This window comes from Passer domesticus, chromosome 1 (assembly GCF_036417665.1).
Source record: "Passer domesticus isolate bPasDom1 chromosome 1, bPasDom1.hap1, whole genome shotgun sequence".
Taxonomy (NCBI): Eukaryota; Metazoa; Chordata; class Aves; order Passeriformes; family Passeridae; genus Passer; species Passer domesticus.
This window is the reverse complement of record NC_087474.1, coordinates 35,312,125-35,332,363: the sequence shown is the minus strand read 5'-3', so window position 1 is coordinate 35,332,363 and position 20,239 is coordinate 35,312,125. Positions and strand designations below refer to the sequence as shown.

The 20,239-nt window shown below is 34.2% G+C and overlaps 1 protein-coding gene across 9 annotated transcripts in view; it reads left to right on the top strand.

The window, feature by feature from the left end:
* TBC1D5 (TBC1 domain family member 5) overlaps window positions 1-20,239 on the top strand; it is a 311,934-nt gene that overhangs the window by 52,465 nt on the left and 239,230 nt on the right. For 3 of the 9 annotated variants that reach the window (XM_064413904.1, XM_064413913.1, XM_064413921.1), the window contains one exon: window positions 12,926-13,080. The exons of the other annotated variants lie outside the window; for them this stretch is intronic. The gene's annotated coding sequence lies outside the window, so the exon portion shown is untranslated. The remainder of the gene's footprint in view (window positions 1-12,925; window positions 13,081-20,239) is intronic. 9 annotated transcript variants of the gene reach the window in all.

The window sequence follows — 20,239 nt, the reverse complement described above, 5'->3', positions numbered from 1 at the left end:
AGGCAAATGTGGTGTCCTGTTGTTTTTTTGTTTACGAGGTTTTTTTCGCTAAAAGTAGATGAGCTTCAATTGATGTTTTCTAGCATAAATGATTGGATTATATTTTTATTTATCAAAAGGTAATGTTTTAATAATTCTGGATAAATTCTGTGGATAAAGTTTGAGATACCTGTTTTAGTATTTGGATTGTAAAATCAAAAAGAATGCATGAAATATATTGAAATGCACCATATCACATCAATTTAATTGTGTCTTACTTTAGTTTCTCTTGTATCTCTAACAGTCAGTAATTGTGGCTTTTCTTATTTCTCAATTTTCTGAAGTCTGCTGTATTTAATTATAGTTTTTATTATAAAATCTTCTTGAGCTCAGTATAGATGCTGTTTTGCCAGTTCTGTTACTAAAGATGGTCAGATTAGGGAAGCAGATTGATGCATTTTTTGTTTAAGGCATGATTCGTGAAATAGTCCCTAACTGGTTATGAGGAAGTTATGAAGTGTTAGGTAGCTGTGTATGTTGATGGTGATGTTCAGTAGATACTCTTCTTATTTCAGTTTTGGGCACGAACAAAATTTAGAACCACAGAATTATGAACTGAAATTGTGATAAGCTGACTACCAGTGTTACCGAATTTTGTTTATTCACTTTTTCCTTCTTTCATTGCTGAGTGGAAGAGCCGTATGCACTTAGCCAAGTTCCGTCCAGTAAATAGGTAGAGCAATGTGTCAAGTCCCTTTATAATCTACTTTTCCTATTACAACTGGGCTACACAACAGAAACCAATGTAGAATTTCCAATGTACAAGTGCCATTCTCTCCACTTCCAGCAGACTGACTTGCCCAGCTTTTTGGAGAATGGCTGTCACAGTCTACCATCAGGAGTGGAATCTGAGCCCTAGTTCACTGACATCATCCTCACTCCAGCTTCATGCAGTGTTAGATGTCCCCATCCTCCTCCATTAAGTTCCTGTGAAGTCTAAATGCATTTATTTGGATTTGTGTTGAAGAAAAGACAAGTAATTTATTTTATATTCCAGATGCTTCTGGTATTTGTTTTAAAATTAATTAAATTGCTATGAGAACAGAATTTCAACCCCACAAAATGGGTTAGCCATTCAACTGGTGTAAAAGGAAATCTCCACTTCCCTAACATATCTTCCTTTGGACATATTAGCTGCCTTGCTCCATCTTTCTTCATGGTCCATCTTTTATGCTTGAAGCAGTTTAGACAGGTTTGTGCTTCCAAGCTTTTTGTCAGTGAACAGAAGAGGTTGCACACAAGTTACTTTGTGGCAGAAGCCTGTCTGATTGGAGAAGGCAGGTAACGGGCCAGAATGGGATATCTATCTGCTGTCAGACTGCCTTAAATCAGCATTAAACTGTCATGCTTTTTTTAGAGTGTACAGAAATGGCAAAATTTTTGTGGTTTCTTTCCTTACGCTTCAAGCATCCTCATTTATGTGTTACAAGAGACAATAGTTATGAAGTGAGAGTACACACAATATAGAGACACAGTTGCCAAATCAATCTCTCTGGTATCTTAATGCCGTCAGCTTGTACTGAAGTCTGAAAATATATGACCAAATCACTCATTAATTTCTTGAGAGTGGTTGAAGAGTAAATACCATCGTTCAGACTGTCTTTTCCAGCATGATGTTGGAAAGTTCTCAAAAAAAAACTAACGCAGTATCAAGGAAATGGGTATCTTGGAATGCAGTAATAGTATTCTGCCTTTTCTTCCACCATCTTTCTTCTAATATTTTATATTTCAGTACCTCTTGGGAATTTGCTTTTTTAAGTTTTTTTCCTATCAAAAACAAGTGATTAAAAAAACCCCACCCCTCTTTCATTTACTTAACCAGATTCTTCCATCTGTGATGGTTACAAAATCCCATCATTGCTTTGTGACTTGACTGTTCACTTGGTGAGTTTCAAACCTCTGTTACTTTTTTATGTGCAGAAAATTGTAATCTGGAAAATTTTACTTTGCAGGCATATATCTAGTTTTGAAAGGAATAAGTACAAATTAGGTCTTGATTTTAGTCACAAATAAAAAGGCTATATTCTAAGGTTTTTTTAAAGCACCCAATGACAATTTTCAATCTCCGTGGAACAAGAATTTTATGATGGTTCTTTTCATTTATTCTCATCTGATGACATGAAATTGAAGAATAAAGCATGGAGAAAACAGACCATAAAAAACATGGTTTGTGGGAATATGACCTACTTTCACAAAGTCACTATTTCCCTCTTCTTTCTCTTATATGAGAATTTTTTTTGTAGATCACACATACTGTCAAATATCTAATATGATCCCCAGATTAGTAGTGTTGCCATTCCACTGGTCAACTGCAGAGATGAAGCTATTTTAACATCTATGTGGTGGTTGTACTAAGAGGAGTTGCAGATTGATGTACAGTTAAATTACTGTACATCATTAAATTACTATTTGGTGTAGTTAAAATTATTTATAAAAGTGTGAAAAAGTAATAGGCTGTTCCTTGTGAGTTTTTAGCCATTGGTTATTAGTAAGTTTAATTTATCCTCAGTAAAATGAAATTAAATTACATTAATGAGTATCTCGGATGAATGTAAATGTGCTTCAATTAAATTGTTAAAATACAAAAGAAAAGGGGATAAATAAAGTGAAAATATTTAATTCATAGATACCTGTATTTTGGTTTGACCTATGTTTGTTAAAGGCAGATATGTTTGTCATTCTGATGAAGATGCATTTCTTCTTACCTTGCTGTTGACAGAATCTCACCTACTTTTCCCATTTATTATGATAATAGTCTACCAGATGTCATATGTCACAGCCTAGTGAAGTTGTCTCTGCCTATTACCACTTACACATAATGTGCATTCTAGGTTTTCTTTCCTTAATTTAGAAAATTTTATATGCTCTTTGACATCCCCTGTTTTATTAGTAGAAGAATAGAGAGGCAAGCTATTTAAAATACTTGAAAGCAAGTTTAGAAAGAGTATTTTATTCCCATTTTAAATAAAATTATGTTACAAGTTTGCCTTTGTATGGATGGATAACCCGAATCTCATACAAATGGTCATACATTTTAAAACTCCAGTAAGTTATGCTGTGCAACTTTTGTTGAAAACTGCCTGTTTCAGTGGGCAGATACATAAGTAAGTCCAAATAAGAAAGGCTGAAAACACAAATTACTGTATTTGTGTTATGGATACATCTAGTGATAACAGCAACAGAAATCACATATCTTTAGCTAAACATAAAACTGGACAATAGTCTTTCTCAAAAGAGTTACAATCTACAGGACAGGATAATCTCTTACATGTATATACAGATAGGAGAGGAGTCCAGAAAAGTTTTAGCACAGATACAGCAAGCTGCCTTTTGGTTGAAGGTGTAGCATTGTACATCCCTGTGAGTTAACACCGTATGGAATTCATGCCACGCTTGTGATGGTGGGAACCTCATGGTGCAGAAGAAGTGGAGCTACCTGTGAAAGCACAGCCAGACTAGGGAACTAGCACTTTTCAGTTGTGCTGGAGAATCTTACTTCCATACAAAGCTTTGTACTGAAAAGGTTCATATCTTGAAAGATGTATATTTTCTACAAGTTTGAGCTGTGTTCATTTTGCATTATATATCAGCAAAGAAGATCATGCTGACTTCTCATTCTTATGGTTTTGTTTTTATGTTTGGGTGCTTTTTTCGTGTTAAAAAAAGGTAAAAGTGCCCCCTAGATTTATGGATTTTTGTGCATGCGTGCTAGAACTTACAGGATTCCATTTAAGATACTCTTTTTCTTTCAAAATCAATATTTAGAAGTTTAAAGACTTTTTTTTTTTTTGTCCAGAGGAACAAAAACATGCAACAATCAGCAATTTAATGTCGTTTGTTTTCTTACATTTTACTGTGGAATTGTTGATACATAAGGGTAACTGTTGCATGACAATACTTTGTTCTTCCACAGTAATATTTTAGATGAAAGAATGAGTTCTCTATACATTCCTGCAGGGATCATTGCAGTCCTTAAAGCTGCATTATATAATGTAATATAGATGAATATGACAAAAGTGTCAACATACGAAACTTTCGCTTGAGGTAGAAGAAATCAATATAAGGCCTGACATTTTTCTTTTATATTTGCAATATCTGTGCAACCAGAATTGACCAAGGCACAGAATATTTGTAATTAGACCATCCTGAAAAAAAAAATGAAATAAAAAGTGGGTCACTGTCTGAAACCCATATTGTACTCCTGAAATTTCTTTCAAAATTAGTTCTAATTTCTCATTCATAAAAACCCAGTACTTAGGTTTAATTTATATGCCTTTTGAAGACTGGAATTATTCAAGCAACTGTATTTTAATTTTAAAATTAAAGCAAAGGAATATGTTAAATTGTAAAGATTAATTTTCTGTAAAAGTCAAACAAAACTGAAACTGTGTATGTTCAATAGGAATCCCTCTTTTATTGAAATTATCTGTCAGATGTCCATCTTTCTAAAATGAAAAATGGAACAAAAAAAAAAGGGTAGAAATTTGTATAAAGTAACTGATTTCTTGGATTATTTTCCTCCTCTCTCCTTAAACAAAATATAGGTAACAAATCCCAGTTCTGCTGCAGTCCTGTTACACTGAGCAAAAGGCAGACTTGATGCATAGAAAAAAAAAATTGTTCAGTCTTATGTTGAGAACATTTTTCTAAGTGAGCAAAGCCTATATTTAGAAAATATTTCTACCTTTCTATAGCAAAGACATCTGAAGTATTTATACCAATTTTAATAATGGGGCATCAAAAAAGGATATCTTTAGGCTAATGGAACAAATATGGACTAGTTGATGAGCTGCCTGCACTTCAGAATTCAACACTTAGACGTGATTAGAGAATGTATGCATTTTCTTCAATCTGGAAGCAGTAGCAAGTTTAATAAAGCTGAAATGACCATCAGTTTTCTCTTTTTACAGTCCATAATGCCAATTAGACAAATATACTTAAATTTCTTACAAAGGCCTAGATCTCAAATAAAAGAAGCAGTTTTTACAGCATTTAAAAATAATTCTACTGTAAGTTTTGGTTTAAACTTGTGGTGTAGGCTTGTGGACTCTGATCTGTCTCCAGAGCTTTTTATTTCCTTGTGGTGTTAATATGACAACATAATTTTATTTGGTCAAATTTATTTTGTAGTGTGATTCTTGCTCATTTTTTTATCCAGATGTGTTATACATAAACACCAGTAATACAGTTGTTGATGTTTTTCAGCATGTACAGCACTTCATGTGCTAATATCTGAATTAGCAGAATATATTTTAAAGTAGAATCAATAATTTCATATAAAATAAGCCATTTTTAATTGTTCAATTCTACTTCTTTATTAAGAAAGGCTTAATTGTTTCATACTTGATCACTTTGTCTACAGATTATCACTTTGTGTGTTTGTAGTTTGCTACTTGTTGCTCAGCAATAACATCTCTAAATCCAAGGAAGAAACAAGTATACAGATTTATTTTTGTTCTTGCATTTTGTTTGTGTTTCACTCATTTGTTTTCATTTTATTGGGCCAAATAGGCCAAAGAGAAAACTATGACTTTGTATGCAAAGAGATGAGATTAGTTTGATTATGAATTAATATAATTTTAAAAATCCGAATTTGACTGTTATTAAAGATGAAATTTTAAAAAGTACTGTCATTGACACTCATTCAAAAAAATATATCGAATGTATTGTCAAAACGTATAATTTCCTTTAAAATAATCGCCAGTCTCTGAGCACTTTTTACTGAGAATAGGTATAATCTCATGTGTTGTGTAATCTTACTGATTTTAGCTGAAGTCATTCCTTTGCCTTATCAGAGCTGGCTCAGCTACAGGGAGGTGGAGGTGTGCTTCTGTGCAGTGGTGGTTTTCTCCTGAGCAGAACTCCAGCGTTACCAGTTCCTGACAGCTGCAAGCCAGCCTCTGGGCATCTTGCTAAATTTTCTAATGTAATTATACAGTAGACTTCCTTTAACAAATTCTGTGTTCCCCGCTATAATTATAACAGCTCTTGCCTCTAGCCTGTTCCTTATCTTACAACCCACCTCCATATCTCCCACTGCTGGATATCCAGTGTTATCCAGTAGAGCTGGTGGATCTAGAAAAACAGTTTATTCTCTCTGCTGTCTTTCATCCATACAGGAGATCTGTTTCTTCTGGTCCATCATACTCAAATGACATGTCCTTTAAAGCTGAAGATTCTCCTCTCATTCACCAAAGAGGTGTTGATTAGCATGCCACTTTGATTTTTCAAACAATTTTTCATTGTTATTACAGGACAAGGGTTAAGGAGTTATCATTAAATTGAGAGCTATCCATGAAGTGGCTGAAGAAGCCAGGACAAGGAAAGGAGGTCCTCTAAAAAAAACTTTATTTTCATGCTGTGCAGTTCAGGATATAATTTCTTTCTACTTTTTGTGTGGTAGGTTTTCATGTGTTCATCCTCCTTTTAAGAACACACATAAAATGCAGTAATAAAAAAAAAATCAGTGATGCTTCTATGGCATTAAATGCTATGTAATTTTAGCCAAAGAATGATGAAATGGGAAAAGTTACCCACAGATATTCTCAATCTAATACTGGCTCATGACAAGGAAATTTAAAAACAACTATGCAGAGTAATAATGTAAGAGTAATAATCTCCTGTCCACCTGTCTGTTAGCAAGGGGAGTGCTGGGTTTCCATATGGAAATCTGAAGGTAAGAGATAAATAAGAGAAAACTTATGCTGTTGAAGATGTGCAGAGACACTTTTCCTTTTTGTTCAGTTTCTTACTGCAGTTGGCTGTGGTAGATGGACGGGCATTGAAGAACTGTATTGCCTGGAAGGTGACAGATACCACTTTTCAATCTGTCCTGCAGCAGGATCAAGTGCATTGATCAAACCTTTTCTGAGAAGCTTCAGTTTGTGTCATACCCCAGAACTCCTTGAAGTCATGCTCCCATTGACTTTCCATAGTTTGCCTACATCTTCCTTAGAATTATGATGTCCAAAACTGGATAAAGTACAGAAAGAGATGGAAAAAAGTAATTTTCAGTTGTTCAATGCCGGTGCTGCCACATGTGCTACCACTTGTGCACACACCCAACCACATGCACTTTGTGTGCTTGTCAGTGTATTTTGGTGAGATGTGTTTTTAAAAGATTCAACAAAATTTTCTCTTTTGATTTGTATTCTTCTCTATTCATTAATGCCCTGTGTAATGGTTTACTGCTGGTCCATTATGTGTTCATATCTATGATGAGCCTTTTCTAAATGTAGAACTTTTGATTTGTATTTATTGATTTCTAATTATAACTTCCATTTTTCAAAAGCATTTGGAAATCTTTCCTTTGAGGTGCTGCTAGTTTCTACCAACATTCTATTATCTGCTGATTTTAAAAATACTTACTTGGAGTCACTAGGATTGTTATGAAAATACAAGACAGAAACAGATGAAACAAATGTCTCTAAGTAACATTTGTAATGTATGTGTATGGTTTGAGAGAACTGTTAAAAATAATTTTTTTAGAACAATTGCTCTCTGATTTCAATAGTTTTGTGTCCAGTTTATGATTACGTCAGGACAGTATTTTATGTGGGAGCAACCCTGCAGAACATGTTTAAAATGTCTCTAATCTGAAGTTTGTATCACATCTACTGATACCTCCCATCCATGAACCTGGTTAGCAGTGAAGTCATTCAGATGAATTTGAACGGATCAATAATTTTTTTCTCTATCTTCTTTTACCTTCTTGAATTTTTTTTGTGCAATATTAGGTTCTAGAATCTTTTCAGGTTTCACTGCTAGACTGTAACTTGAAGGTGGGGCTTAGGCCCCCTGAGGGGAGACTGGAGAGGACTTGTTCTAAGTTTGGTTGATTGTTTTTTTTTTCTTTCTACTTCTTTTGATTTCCCTTATTCTGATCTTTTAGAAATAGTGAGACAACAGATGTTATGTCTTTCTCCATAATTTCAGCAAAACTTTTCAGGTTGGTGTTTTGTTTTTGTTTTGTTTTGGGGTTTTTTTGTTTGTTTTGTTTTGGTTTGTTTTTTTTTTTTTTTAATTCCTTTTGTTACTTTATTTCCTTTCCTTGTTTGTAGCAATGGCACGTGTGTCTTGTATCACTGTAGGTCTCATTGATCACTGGTACAGGACATGGATGAAAACTTTTTTTCCAGTGAGACAAGCTGACACAATGTGTAGAAGAAATTTTCTTTGTTTTTGCATGTTTTGTAACTTCAGAAAGGCACAGTTAGGCTCATAGCAGTAAGATTTCAAAGGTTAACATCAGAATATTGTGTTCCTTTGTCACAGCTTATATACTAGGTGGAATGGCAATAAACAGGTCAGTTCCAAAAGGAAATGAGATCCAAAATTTTGCTTCTCTGAAATGTAAGATTAGAGGTGATTACATAGTAAAATCATCATTGTAGCCTTTTGAACTGCTGGCCATTAAAATGGGTCTGGTCGGACATAGGGGACTTTGTCCTGGGCTGTTAAATCAAAATATAAAATTACCTTGAATTTCTTACAAAAGGAAATCCTTTTATCCTGAATGACTTTGACTTTGGTATTGGGTAGGATGGCCTATGAGTGGCCTTTTCTTGGTGTTCAATAAATTTGTGTGTGACCACTTGCTCTTCTCATATATTGCAAGATGGAGAATTTCACCCTGATATAAAGCTACAAAATTAGGAGCAGTGAAAACAGGGTGGAATTTTTTCAGGTCTGTCATATAAGCTGTGCCCTGTTGCCCACCAGCAGAGAATGAGAACACAATAATTGTTTATACCTATTGATACTGTCTCTTTAAAATTCAGTGTTTTATCTTTTACCTTTCAGTTTGCTTTATAGGTCACTTAATTTTTGTTACTTTCCTTTATTAAGAGCAGAGCTAAGAACAGAATGTTGCTGAATATGCTAAAATAGATGTATATTTTTTAAGGTTGGCATTTAAGCAGACAAAGAATCATGCTTAATGCTGTTGTGATAATAAATAGTACTATAATTGATTGTTGATAGAAACCCTTAAAATATGTTTTTATGGTTGAAATGTACTTTGGATAAACAGTGTTCAGTTTGCCTATTAAAATAATTCACTGTATACCATGGTTTCTTTGAGTATTAAGGAAGTAGGACTTTTCCAACAACAGTAATTGGTTGACACTGCTTGACCTTAATGCAAAGCTACAGTATTTAATGAACAAACGGGGGGAATAAAGTTTTGATAAATAAGGCAATTTTCGTGAAACCTTTAGAAATATGCTTGAAGTCTTTTAGTGTTAGATTGACGGTTTCTCCTTTTGTGAAAAGAATAAGTGAATAATTTAAGGCTATATTTCATGTTTTCAGATCTTCATTCTGTCATATAAATAATAGACTGTGAAATGCAGCAGCTCTTGCATTCACAGATTTAATAGACCTGTACAAGAGTGTATCTTTCTTGGCTTCTGGCATCTTAGAATGCTCCTTTGTGTGTATGTATACCTGAAAAGCAATGCAAAAGTGGGACTCTCTTCAGTAACCAAATTCCATACTTTAAACAAGCCATATATTCTGTTTTTAAAGGAATTGTTCTTCTTAAAATACTTTCATTGCATCTGGATGTCAATGTTAGTATTTTTGGGTTTTAATTCTGTATTATGGTGCACAGATGTCAAAAAAGCAGCACATGGCTATTTGAAATTAAAGTCTAATTTAAAATTTATTTACTTTAAGAGAGTGTGAAAAGAATTCAGATTTGAATCCCTCAGCATAAGTCTTTGAAATACCACTGCATCTTGATGAGAAATTAATCAAATGTATTTACTAAAATAGTGAAATATCAAGATAATTTGTTTACTACATGTATTCTTAGTTCTGTAATTTTTTTTTAATAGAGACAGTATTGAGGGAGGAAGAACAGACAATAGTAAAATCAGACTAGTTTCTTTTCTTTGTTCCCATCCCCTTTTCCTCCTCCTGCCCTTTGGTTTAATGTGTTTTGAAAAAAGAGTGAAGTAAGGCTTACTGAGAACATGTGGCAAAGCATTGGGATGTTTTCATGTTCTCAGTCTTCCAAGCAGAACGTAGTTGTGTGACTAGTTGACCATGGGAAGCAGAAATGCTTCTTTGAAAGGTATGTACTATTGTACCTGTTTTGTTACCTTAAAAAAGTAGCTTCTCTAAACACTTCCATTTAGAGGTTTAAGGTGGATTACCTGTGTTTGCTTCCTGATACCTACTCCTTTAAACATTGGAGTAATTCTAGTTGTTAGGAACCTTCTAGTAGCATATGATACTGAACTCCTGCTTTCCTCCATCATATGTGGCAATGGAGGTTTTTGTGTAAGTTAGGAAATATCTTTATTTCCTTACTTTATTAATTTATTTAAGACTTTATTCGTATATTCATATATTAAGACTATATTCATATATTGAAGACTGTTTTCTGTAAATGATGTTCAAGACATCTGACAGATGGTCTGCATTTGTGATGGTATTGATTTATGCAGTCCTCATGTAGGTTTCAGAAATGTCTAGTAGATATCCTTCAAAATGAGCTGTCTACATGAGGATGCCATCACTTTTCCTAAAATACAGGCAGATTCTGTTTGTACTTACTAATAGCTCATGTAAAAAGTTACTTTTTCTTACTTTTCAAGAAAAATAATCTTTATATCTTTTGTCATGGTAATAAAAATCTTAATGTAATATTCTATTCTGTTTTGTAAGTTACTCTGGCTACTTATTAATGTCTTCATCTTTTTTCATTTTCTGAGATGATTTTCTTCATATTCACAGTAAGTCCATCTTTTTATTTCAGCTGGCCAAATGCTCCAATGGAGATCATACTTCTCCCATTCTCCCTAATCTATCTGACTTGTTTGTAACTCAGAAAACATCAATGCGGGCATAGGGACCATTTTGCAGCCTAACTTGTTGAAAAAACTGTCAAAACTGTATGAATCACACAAAAATCTTTGTGCTGAACTGGTGTGAAATACATTGTCATCACCTCTCTTTTCAGAACTTACACAGAGTAATATTTTCTATTTATTTTGCTGCGTGAACATTATTTAAGCCATTAGCTAGGGATGTTTCTGTTGTTTCAGTAAGAATTGACAGAATAAGTGTTTTAAATATATTGATGTTATTAAACCAACCAGTCAACCTGAGTCCACCTGTGACTGAGTCGGCTTGTGGTACTGTTATTGTTCATTGTTGCTTCAGTACAAGACTGTGGTCTCACTGTAGTAGGTCCCCTGCAAATATACACATATAGAGTTTGGGTGGAAATGCAGAAAGGAGGGTATAAAAAGCAAATGAAGGCAACGGGAAGGTAGAACAGCAAAGGATGCTTTGCTACTGGCTAAATGGACACATTTGCTAATGCTGATGATTTATTTTAGATTCTGAAATGGTTACAGTTCTTTATTTAGGCAGTGTGGCTTTTTTTCTTTAATTTGTTAACACCTATAGAAATTAGAAAGAACAGTAGTTATGACAAATGGACTATGTAATTTGAAAATTGTATTTTGTCACATGTTTTAGTCACAAAACCTAGTTGAAATCAATTGTCCAAACATTCACTTAACATATTAATAAGTAATACAGGAATACTCTAAGCCCTCTTGAATTAGATATATTACATCTTGTTACAAAATTTAATGCCAGACTTAATAACTCAAAGTATGCTCTAGAATAAAAATACATTTATGTGCTAGTATGTGGTATATAGAATGCTAATCCAAATTACAAGAAATACCCCTAAACCCACTATTCAGTTGGAACTGTTTTATATACTCAAGAGTAGACAATTACCTTTAATTTAATTTCTTACAAAAGAAATACCTTTTTTTTTTTTTTACAAGTGAGTATGCTTTTTGTGGTATGTTTCTAAATATTACAACACTGTAATATTACAGTCTCAGATTACACTGTAATCTGACAACATTGGTCAGATTTCAGGAGCTTTTTGAGTATTTACCTGCAAAATCACTGTCATTTAGGACTTTTATAAAAATGTCTAGATGGTTGTGTTCTCACATTTCCTGTTGAAAACACTATAAAGAAACAGTAAAGTACCACCTTTTCAAAAAGGGAAGATGGTGTTTCCACTTCAACACTATTAGCTTTGCATATTTGTAACAGGAAGGATTATTTTAAAATATAATTTTATCCTGCCATGAGTAGACTTCAGTCATGTCATAGTTGCTGAAAAATTCTGCATAAACATATTTTGATGAGGGTTTGTTTGAATTTTTTTTGTGCGATTTTTTGTGATTTGAACAGTTAAAGGAGAGTTAATGAAAGATAGATGGCTGATCAGTTGCTTATGTTTCATTCGTTAAATTTTTCTTAGAACCATAACCTTCAACATTTTTAGTGTGAGTGTGTTTGTAACCAGCTGTAGTATGCTGTTGAACCTTATACAACTTCTTATGGTCTTATCAATAATGAATGAACAACTTTCTAGAAAATAGGTCTAAAATACCAAATTACAGAAATTTGTAAGATACATGTTATTAAGAAGTTCATTCACATGAGGAGAAATTGAAATAATGCTGAGAAATATCCAAGAGTCACATGTTGACAAAAATTTGAGGTTGAATGCTGAATAAGTCTCCATAATGTTCAAGTTGTTAGAGTTGTTTGTCTACCATTATTGTCATCTTAAAAATAAATAAATTAAACCACATTAATTTACTTTACATGTTGTTTCTATCTCTCCTGATTCATGATTATGTGAAATACAGTACTTACTTGACTTGAAAATACTTAAGCTAATTTCAGTCCCTTTTGTTTTTGTTATATTGAAATGTCCAGAAGAAATTCAGTGTCTTATGTCTTGAATCCTTAACTTGAATCTTGTTAAATCAAATAAAAACCTCAAACTATTCTTAGGATTTTTTTTTCATTAAGTATATTTATTCTCCATCTGAAGGTCAATCCCAGAAGTCTGGTACCAGGATTGCCATTCCAGCTTCCTCCTTGCTCCTGGTGGCTGGGGCATATCCCAGTGCTATTTGCCTGTTGAATGTGTAGAGAATATCCTCCTGAAGACAGCTGTCTCCTTTGTGTTTGAGCACCTGCCCCTATGTGAGTTAATTCTTCTGTATTTTTTTTTAAAGCAAACTGACTCTGCCTCATTTTCATTAATGTCATAGTTAAACATTTAACATTTATAAAAATGTTTGTGATGTGTCTCCTGCAGTTGTCCAAAAGCTATTTTCTTACCATTTCTGTATCAAAAGAAATCTTACTTTACAAACATAGGTTCTTTTCTCCCCAGTTTGCTGCATTAAATTTTAAAAGACAAGTGAAAATAGTGACTGTAGTATTTGGTGTTAAAACTGACTGATAACTGTATTGCAGTCTGCTTCCCACAGAACTGGTGGAACATAGACTGTGTCAGTGGGAGCTTTTCTTTTCTTTCTCCCATAATATGCCCTAAGTCCCGACCTGAAGGGGCAATTCACTCTCTAATTTAAACCTCTCCTTAACATTAACAACATGGCAGTGTTTAGTAATGATACAGTGTTTACTGTTAAAGACTTGCCAATTTGGCCTTAAATAGCTAGACTATATTACTTCAATTTGCCATATTCCCTCTGTTTAGTTTGGAATTACCTTGCAAATGTTAAGGTGATAGTATTGAATTGTGTAAAGGAATTATAAATTGGAAATCCTAGAAATGCAGATTTAAAGTTCTAGTGTTGATCTATAGAAACACACTAGTTCAAGTAGTTAAAGGTCAGTAAACTCATTTTAATAGGTACTTTTTTTATTTTTACTGACTTCCATCAGTGCCTTTAATTAGTTATTTTTCCTTCCTATTCTCTGGATAATTTAAAACTCCTTTCTGAAGTGATTTTTTAAGACGTATATGAGCTTGGATATGTAGTTTCTGTACCTTTTAAGTGTAGTTAGTTTTTTCCAGTGTTGCAATAAAGTACAGAACACTATGCAGTACATTAAAGAAATAGAGCCTATGCATCAGAACAATTTTCATGCCTCACTCAATTCTTAATGTAAATTAGTAGGAACATTGGTTATCCATTTGAGAAATTGAGTTGGTATAAAAATAAAAATGCACTTATGGTATGTGGTGCTTTGTGTATCATCTTGGGAGTGTTTTGCTGTTTATCTGTCACTTGCATTAGAAAAAGCAGTCACTGGCTGCAGGTGACATTAAAAATTAAAGGTTAACCTCAATTTCTTTACTGACCAGGCGTGGGGCAGAAAGTTCTTCTGGATGTGTGCCTGGATTTTGGAACTGTCAAATAGAGTTGAGAAGCAGAGACTGGTGCTTTTGGTAGCTTAGTCTTTTTGTATGTGCATGTGTGATTATATGATTTCACCATTTCCAAGTGTTTAGACTGCTTCTTGTAGGTTATATCAAGATCATTTTCCATTGCATCCAACTTTGTGAAATTAAAAAATTACACAATAACACTATAGTAAGTAATTATAATGAACTCATTTTACTGATCTACATAATTCTAGGAATGTCTTTTTATTTTGTTGCTTAGAAAAACTAATTAAAATAGTTGTATTTCCTATTACTAGAGAATACGTGTCTTTCAAAAACTAGTTAAAACTGCTCTTGAAAATTGCCTTAGAAGCTTTTGAATATTCTGGTTAACTCATTTACATTTAATGTAAGACAAGCTTTATATACTCATGAACAAACCTGGGAGATCTTTCTTTAAGTTTTTGATGAACTCGTCTTCTCCCTCATAGTGCCTGCAAGGTGAGCAAAGCTCAGTAGCGCGAGCTTCCCTTGTCTATCATTCCAAATGTTGGAGGCAGCATTCAGGCCAGTGAAGAAGGGTTCAGGCAGCAGAGGTTTCCATGTAACCTGCCAGATGTTTTTCCTTTGTTAAAGAGGTATTGTGCTTGTTCAGTGGTAGGCCAGACTACAGGCAACTCTTGATCTTTGAGGTGCAACTTGAGGCTGAGACTGCTGCTCTTACCTTCCATTTCATCCCTTAATTTTCTTAGGCATGCAGTATGCATGTAGTGAGTAGATCTTGTGCTTCTTGTTGGCTAATGAGGGAAAACAAGAAAGGAAGAAAGAATTTTTTTTTTGTGAGTAAAATAGACTGCCAAAATGCATCTTTTTTTTCTTCCCCCATCCTCCATGTACCAAACAGTGGTGTTTGGTCCGTGGCCGTTTTCCCTCTTCTGTCCATGGCTGTTTTCCCTCTTACAGCTCTTCATAGGAAAACAAGAAAATAGAAGTTTCATTAAAGAAAGCAGTGCATATTGCTAATTTAGAAAAGAACACTGCAACTGATATATTTGAGGAACCCTAGTATTTCAGACATCTATAATTGTATTAAAATTATATATCTATGTGCTTGCTTCATAGTAAGCTTGGCACATTTGTTTCAGGACTGGTATAGTGTAGATTGTTCTGACTACAAATTAAATCATGTTAAGAATTCTTTGGTGAAAAAAATGATAATGCTCATTTAGTATGCTTTACTTATTATTTCTAATTTGTTTAACCTATATTTAAGACAGATAATTTCTCTGAAGACAAAATATTTTTAAATGCTAGTTACTAATCTTCCTGTAGTTCCCACTGCTTGAAATTTTTCCATTGTTCTCTGAGATTAATTTCACATAATATTTCTTGGTTTCAGATATTTTTATGTTGACATAATACTGAAACTGGTCAAACAACTTTCACTATTGAAGTGATTTATAAAGAAACTGAAATACTATATAGCTTTAAACATAGTTCCTTTGACTTGGGGAATAGTTAAATCCCATATAATAGTTGATAATTGTTGGCTTGCAGCCTGGTTCTAAAGTCTTTGTTTTACAAACCGGGTTATGAAGCATCAGGAAAACTGAATGTTGGGTCTTTTTCAGATGAAATATTTCAGGCAATTAAATACTTCAGGAATTTATAATTTGTTTATAATTTGGAATACAGTGCTTTCTAAGAAGAAATCTTTAAGTGATTTAGTGTATTGTCTTACAGGCTCTAGAATAGGCATGTTATAATTTGTCAGTTAATTTAACTTTAAGTAAACTTCTCTATCTATTAGTCTAAAAAGCATTGGTGATTTGCAACTATATTACAGATGGCATCTTTTCTTAAATAGTACAGTAATCTGTGTTTTGTGGAGCAAGTGAATTACCCATTTGTTACACTGTTATGCAGCTCATAGAGGTCATCACACATCTGTATGAACAGAACATACAAGTATTTTAAAAATCCAACACCAATTCAAACAACCCAATTCAATGCAGTGTTTCTGTTGTTGCTTTTCCTACAGGCTTGGTGGTCCATTTTCTTGTGTTTAATTTATGGCTGTATTGCAGAGATGGGCTCGAGAAAGATATGCATAAGATAAGGACATTTTTTTCTCAGATGTAGAAAACTTGCAGGACATGCAGTTTCAAACAGTGGAAGAACAGGTCCAGGATCGAGTTACTTTGCAAAGCACTAAAATCAGGTTATATCAGTTCCCATTGAGGGTACATATCAAGTCAAGACTAGTAGTTACAATAGCTTTATTGTCAGTAGGTGTCTGATTCTAATGGTGAGGACTAGCGGTACTGTGTGTTATTAGCCCATTGTCTTCAGGCGTCCTTCTTGTTTCTCCTCTTTGTACTGTGTTAGATTACTTACTTTTATAGCTGACAAATTTGGTACTGCTTCACATCCTTGTTAGTTCAAGATTCCTCTGGCAGCAGTCTTTGTACACTGCGTGGCCCTTGCCCCTGCCCCTGGCATGCTGCCCCGTTTCCCTCCTGAGCCTCCTTGTGGAGCAACATGACTCTGAAGCATGAGCTGGCCATGGACAGAGCCTAGCTGATTCTGACAGAGCTCTTTCATTTTACTTGGTGCTTGCTTTGTAGTTCATCTTCATTTTAACCGCAAAACCACTCTTGCCAGTACAAAGGAAGAACTCACTTCTGCCTTGAAGTACTTTAAAATGGGCTTTATAACAAAAATGGAGAAAGATTTTACACCAGGGCCTCTGGAGATTTAGGCCTCTGTAAGTAAAGGATGAACTGAAATCTAAGCAAGAAATTCTTAACAATTAGGATGTTGAGACATGGAAATGGGTTGCCCAGGGAAATGCAGATGCCCCATTCTTAGAAGTGTTCGAGGGCCGAGTTGGATAGGACTTCGAGCAACCTAATCTAGTAGATGTCCACCTCTCTGCCCATGGCAAGAGGCTGAATTAGGTGTTCTTTAAAGGTCCTTTCCAACCCAAACCAGTGGTTACAAGTTGTATCGATTGAACCTGCTCAAAAGACTTTAATTTATGGTTTGGTTTGCAGTAAGAGATAAGTGCTACCTTAGATGAGCATAAATGCTGATCAGAAATTGTTAAAAAGGATTTGTTTCAATTGTTCTTGAAGGATTAAAAGTGGCAGCCTTAAGAAAATTTGCAGCAAGTGAACGATGGAGGGGAGAAACAGTTGGATTGCCAGTGGTGTATGTAGTTAAAAAAATCACCAAGATTGTAATGATGTTTTGGTGTATTTGAAGTGATCCTTCTACTATAGATATGACAATCACAGACACTTGTCTCTGATGTGTTTAGAGCTGTGCTAATGTTCCAGTAAAGTTTTAAGGACAAAAAAAATTTCCTAAAATATTGGCTGTAATTTCCTTTGAAGGGAAGGGATGCTATTTCATGGCTGTCCTTGGTTATCTTTTCTCTCCCTCTGCTCCTCCTGAAGAAATTCTGTGGGACTTACAGAATGCTTTGCTTCCAGGACAAATTCTAAAGGAAGTTCACAGAATTTTAGTGGGTTTTGCTCTTTACGTTATATGGATTTAAATGTCTAAACATGTACTGAAGGATATTGACAGGTACCAGTGTAGATGCCAGCCGTGTGCAGTTGGAGTCCTGTACTAGGGACTGATCTGCAATGTAAGCAGCAGCATTTCTCAGTTGTTGTGACTGGCCAGCATTTGTAATTTGATGGAAAGCAGATGAATAAAGCCAAATTAAAGTGACAGTGATGACCAAATGCCTAGTAATTTAAGACCCTCCACACATTGCTTAGTGCTATTTGTTCAATAAATACATATAGTGAATATAGACCTTTATGCATTTCTCTAAGGTGATAGAAGCCATGGTGGGCAGAAATTATTGTATATTATCAGCACTCCGTCATATTTGAATAAATTAATGTGGAACTCAGAACTTTCTGAGCAAAACTCAGAACTTTCTGAGCAGCTTCACTGGTTTTGTTGAAGCTTTCATTGAGTGATGTACATTACATAATTTCATATTGAACATTTTCTTTGCAACTTTCTTTGTATAATTTCTACAGATCTGTAATTTTAAAAAATTGCAATCTTGTCACCAACTTTTGCAGTGGCTTCCTCCATATTATGTGTCTGATCCTCTAAGATCTCCCTCATAATCATTAAGTAGTAAGAGTTGATTCTGGTATGAATGGTTCAACTAGATTTAGAAGAAGTAGTTGAGTGTTGTTTTATCATTTTTGTTAAGCAGCGTTCCTGCCTTAGAGTTATAGAAAAGGTTACCTGTATCTTGAAACTTGCAGTATTTATCATCTTCTGCAAGGGAATTGTAGATCAGGTGCAAGAATTTCTCTATATTATAAATGTTCTAAACTTATTTTGGCATATTAATCTAGATTATTTTAAAATCCAGATGTGTACTTTATAGTGGAATCCAAGCTGGATCTGAGGAAAAAAAAAAATCATTATTCTCTGTCATTTGGCAGAGAGGAGTAAGGGATAGAAAAGGAAGAAAATGCTCTTCTTTTTAAGTGAATGTATTCTGCCCATAGAATGTACCAACAAAAAGTAGATCAAGACAGTCTTGCTTGGAGACACTCATACCATCTGACAGGAAAGTGATTGTAATTAATTTAAAATACAGAAGCAACAGTATTTCTTCCTGAGTAAATGGTTTGAAGACCTTAATTACACATTGCTCTTGAAAGCACAGATTGCACTTGGTTTCTTTTTGGTCTTTTACACTCGGACTTTGGAAAGTGTTTAACTTACAGGAAGTAATGGAGTACTTTCCTGTATTGACAGGCTGTTAGTGAGTTTCTTAGTATGCATATAGCTACTTGAAAAGAATAGGAATTTAGTGGAATGTTTTGGGCTTGGGGATGTTTGGTTTGGTTTGGCTTTTGTAACAGAAAATCATCTAATACCTTCAGCTGGATTCTGGCATCAAAATTTTTTAAAACATTTGCTGCATAAAAAGTAAGTTTTGACAAAAGCAAAGGAAGTGGCAAAGTGTTTAAGTTGTGAATCATTATCTAGTTATATCTAATCATGATTCAGTGCTGCAGTTGAGAATATTTTATAGTGTGAAACTGCTCTAGGTGAATAGTGACCAGCTAGAGGAACAGTGAGTAACTAATTGTATTTCTAGGTTCATTTCACTTATTAAATGCTCTTCTGTGAATGAAATGCAAACGTAGAATGGAATTGTGATTACTTCTGTACATGAAAACTATACTTATGAAACCTGCATGGTTTTGTAGCATTTTAGGGGGAAATAATAATGGGTTTGTTTTACTTTAATGTTTAGTTCTCAGCAAAGACACATGTAAATATTAAAATATTGCTATACAAAACATTTTTCTTATTCCAAAAGATACTGTAATAAATGTTATTTAAGGGATGGACTATTTCATGTAAAAAAGAAAGTTTCTCATTCATGACACTTTTACTCTACATAAGGATCTTATGCCTTATGCTCCTAGATTGTTTGAAAATAAAATTTGCCTAATGAAATTCTTAAAATTTTTCTGACACTACTTTTCAGATGTTATTCCTTTCTGGAATATATCATTAGTGAACAATGCAGATTTCATATGCAAGCTTCTTTGAAGAGTTGTAGTAAAAGCTGCATTTAAGATTTTGCCAGTATTAAAATTGCTTCCAGTATCTTGTTTCTTGTGACTATTTTAAGTTTTAGAATTAATATTGAGGTTTCAGTATTTTCTGTGAGGCAAATACTAGGGAGTGGTATCAGATTGTTTTCTCTGTTTTCTGTACAAACAAGCTCTGAGTTTGGGAAGGTCTTCTTAACATCCCTCAAGGTTTTGCAGTTAAAAGCCCCACAAAATAACTTTCCCTTTTCACAGTATTTGTCGGGTGCTGAGGAAGGGTTTCTTGTTTGGTATCTGCAATTTGGTCTGGTGTAGCAGTGATACTGACTTCCCTATTGCCAGGCATTCAGCAGAAGTTGGGGAAATTTACTACTTTACACAGAAAAATTAATTGGTT